This window comes from Podarcis liolepis, assembly GCF_965112155.1.
Source record: "Podarcis liolepis genome assembly, chromosome: 2".
Classification (NCBI taxonomy): Eukaryota; Metazoa; Chordata; class Lepidosauria; order Squamata; family Lacertidae; genus Podarcis; species Podarcis liolepis.
Genome location: NC_139555.1, coordinates 2,875,481 through 2,879,666, shown reverse-complemented (window position 1 = coordinate 2,879,666; position 4,186 = coordinate 2,875,481). Strand labels below are relative to the sequence as shown.

General features: G+C 47.5%; 1 long non-coding RNA gene across 1 annotated transcript; it reads right to left on the bottom strand.

Annotated features, from left to right (window-relative positions):
• Nucleotides 1–686: 686 nt before the first annotated feature.
• On the bottom strand, nt 687–3,461 carry LOC310697561. The gene is made up of 3 exons (XR_014521047.1): nt 3,116–3,461; nt 2,613–2,736; nt 687–840 (listed from the first exon to the last, which is right to left on the bottom strand). It is a non-coding gene; the product is annotated as an uncharacterized lncRNA (long non-coding RNA).
• Between the last annotated feature and the right edge of the window lie 725 nt (nt 3,462–4,186).

Genomic DNA, 4,186 nt, shown 5'->3' with positions numbered 1-4,186 from the left:
GTGTCAGTGAGAGAGTGAGTCTCAAGTATCTTTCTCTAGAGCAGGGATGGGGATCTGTGACCTCTAGAAGTTGTTGGGCTCCTTGCTCACTTGGCACATCTTTTTTCTGACTTCTGTGGGTTGCCACACCACACCTGCGGAATGTAGCTGTTTGAAGGAAGGGAGCGCTCCAAGCGGTGTGGTCCCACCCTCTGTCCTGCCCTGAGGAGCAACATGCTGATAAGCAGGAGGCTGTGCTGTCGCACGTACAATCCTGCTGGCCCTCCAGTTAAGCAGGAAGCCCACACCTTTTGTCTGCCATGGGGCCCACCGCATTCCTGGTTTATCACAAAGGCATCAAATGGAGAGGCATGGCCCTACACCGACACACCCACATCTCCCCCCCCCCTGCTCTGTTCACCTTTTGTAGGGACAACACTGCCAATTGTCCCTGGAGTACAAAAGGTCACAGGCCAATACACCCAGTTCCTTGGAAGCTGCACGCAGGGGTGAGCCACTCAGGTCTCATCTTCAGGGATCATTGTGGGTGCACGGTGAGGTCGCTTTACAAGGCACTTCTGGGCTGATTGCAAACTCCAGCCCATTCCTGCTCCAGGGGTTGGTTACCTCCTTAGCTGTCTCTTTGATCTCTTCTGTGGAGGAGGTATTAGGTCCATCAGTTCAAAATGACAGGCAGAAGCATCACCTCCAGGTTTTGCAGCAGTATTTATTTACCATGTCCTTCCTCAAACAGCAAACCTTGAGGCCCTATGGTGAGCCTTCAGACAGGGCCACTCCCAGGCAAAGTAGGGTTTTTTCTTGCATAATCGAGGGACTCCCAAGGCATGTGTGGAATATGGGCTTTTAATTAAAAGAAAAGGAAACCAAATTAGCTCATTGCCCTCTAGGAGCCATGGGCAGTTGAATGTCAGATTAGCAGGGAAGACAACCAGGGGAGCAATATCTTTTGGAGTGAATACTGTGGACCCCCATCTTATGCTCAGCCTGTATATATGTGTAAATCAGGAGTGAGGCATCTGTGGTCCTTCAGGTGTTGGTGGACTCCAGCTCCCATTAGCCTCAGCCAGCTTGGCCAATGGTTAGGGATGATGGGAGATGAAGTCCAGCAACATCTGAAGGGTGACAGGTTCCCCACCCCTGGTGTATCTAAATCTAACGGGAACTCCTGAGGTCCCGTTAGATATTAGCTTGCTTGTAACAGTATCATTCTCTTCATCTTCTTAACACAAAGTGGGCAGGCATTAGATTTCTCAGTTGGGGTGCCAAAATGTCTTGGGCTGGGGTGAGGATGTGCTACTCAGCAGAAGGACAGGAATTGGCAGCAAAACCATTGTTATAATTTGGAGGCTGGTGTTTTATGTATAGATTTGATTGTTCCCATTTTTATTGGTTGTAAGTTTTTTGTAAGTTTTTCGACTGGGTTGCAAGTCACTCAGAGAGTGCCCTGTGATAGGCAACTGACTGACGATATTGTGGTTTCACAATTTTCTGATTCTTTTTGAGTATTTATTGCTGTAATCTGCACTGAGCTCACTTGACAACGATAATAAGCAAGCAAGCAAGCAAGCAAGCAAACAAAAACCCCTCAGATTTGCTAAGCCCTCTCCAAGGTGACCTGGCTGGGGTAGAACTGGTTTTCTTCTTTGGGACGCAAGAACTGAGACACATGAAGCAATAAGGAAGAAAAGTTATCACCTGAGTGTGTGCAGAATGCTTTCCCCTCATTTCATACATTTATTTACTTATTTTCATTTTCATACATTTATTTACTTATTTTCATTTATTATTGCATTTGAATCCCACCTTTCCTCTAAGGAGTTCAAGGTGGTGTACATTAAGGTTACCAGACGTCCCCGTTTCCCGGGGACAGTCCCTGGATTTACAAACCAGTCCCCATACAAAATCCATTGAAGTTGAAAAATGTCCCTGGATTCATTGAAAAATATCTGGTAACCTTCGTGTACATGGTTCTCCTCCTCCTCATCTTCTCACAACAACCTTGCAAGGTAGCTTAGGCTGAGGCACAGCCCCAGTCTTCCCTGGCTGGAGTCGATGGAATTTTTTGTCCAACATCATCTGGAGGGCCGATAGTGAACCACCCCTTCCTTGCCTCCACATTTCAGACCTTTTGCCTCTCCTTTTAGAGACTGAGCACAGCACGGCTCTATATTGCATAAGGTGCTCAACCATGAGAACCAACACAGGAAGCAGAAGCTGATAAGCTTATCAGTTATGACAAACTAGATGGGAGAACTCACCTTGAGGGTGTGCCCCATAGAAAGGGACTAGAGCTGAAACGAGGGTTTGTGAATGGGGCCTTAATTTTGTGCGCGCCTGGGTGTGGACTTGCACTCCAGTCGGAGTGGGTGGCTGGGGGGGGGGAGGAGTGGGGAGTGGTTGTCAGAGTTGGCAAATGGAGCAAGCAGGGTCAACAACCCCTAGTAAGGTACAAAAATAAAGCCCAACCAATCAAGAAAACAGAGCAAGAATAATAATCACAACAGCATCAAAACATACAAAATTGTCCAGCGCTAGAGAACAACAAAATGAGAAAAATTTAAGGGCAGCATCCAATACCACTAAAAAGCACAGTCCAGAGGAGTGGTCTTTACCTTCTGCCTGGAAACTCTGCTACAGGAGGAAAGTAGAGCCAAAGCAATCTGGGTCCCATCACTGAAGAGGCCTCTGCACACGTCCTTGCGCCCTGAACTTCACACGACAAGTGCGAAAAGTCTCCTGAAGATCTCAGAAGTTCATACGGGAGGGAGTGGAAACAAATCGGGGGATTTTAAATTACACAAATCTTTGGGAAGGGCCAAGGCTCAGGAGCAGAGAATCTGCTTTGTGTGTAGAAGGTTCCAGGTTCAATTGCTGGGTTGGGCTGGGAGAGTGACCCCTGCCTGAAACCTAGGAGAGCCCTTGCAGACAATACTGAGCTAGGGGGACCAGCTTCCTATGTTCCTGTAAGTTTAACATACCAGGCCAGCTTCCATGACTCCTCTTTGCCTGATGCATGAAGTGGTTGTCCTAATGGACAGTAGGGCTGGTTCTAAGTTAACCCCCCCCCCAATGTTCCCCTTATATTATTGGCCCTCTCCAATGTTGGTGTCCTTACCTGGTGGTGATGGAGGAATCAGTAGGGGCAGTGCTGTGATTTGTGCCAGCTTGCTGCAAGCCGCCTGCCATTTTAAATTTCCCACAATGCATCTGAGGTAGCCTCTCTCCAAGGCGTGTGGGGACTTTGAATGGCAGGGGCTGCAGATGTCAGCGGCAGGTTCTTCTGGCACACTGGGGCTTCCACCAGCAGCTCCCTGAGAATACTGCTTGTTGATGCAGGTCCTGGCGAGTGTACATATACATATATATCTCCTGAGTACAGAGATTAGAAGGGGAGTGGAAAATGTATGTGTGCATTTCTAAGCCAAGTAAAGCCAAAAGGTCGAGCAATACAAGTCATAGCAATAGGTGTGTCACACTACTGTGCAGAGCATTCCATGCTAGTGGCCTCTGAAGATGAATAGGCAAGCAAGATCAATATTGTAAATACATACCTAAAGAGGGACAATTACTTTCCATTGGGAGCTTGCCACTCCCAGGATTTGCTGAGCCCCAAAACCAGAATATATGATTTGCTGGCAAGTTCCAATGTGACACTTTTTTGAGGTGTAGTGTGGGTTAAAGTACGACAAGGTTAAGACCTTGGCTTCTCTCCCCCACTTCCAATTTCTGAGTGCTACCATTTTTAGATCCCTATAGTGTCCACTTATCCTCTTCCTTGCAGACAGTTCCATTTAGCCGCTGGCAAGACATGATGAGAATTGTAGTCCAGCAACATATGGTAGGCCATAAGTTCTCCATGTCCTAAAATAGGTGTTTGTTCAGATTTTTAAAAGAAATGGGTCCCCAAATTCATATTTGGATTAAAGGCGGTTTCTGGGCCTGAAATGGTTTGAGGATGTAGAGCAGGGTTTCCCAACCTTGGGTCTCCAGCTGTTTTTGGACTACAACTCCCATCACCCTTAGCTAGCAGGACCAGTGGTCAAGGAATTGTAGTCCCAAAACATGGGGAACTCTGATTTAGAGGGCCACAGGCTCCTCACTTCAGCGGTATGGGAACCTTGCCTGGTATCAGGCTCTTTGCCCTCAGTAGTAACCCGCACTGCCTTCTGCAGCTAGGATAATATCC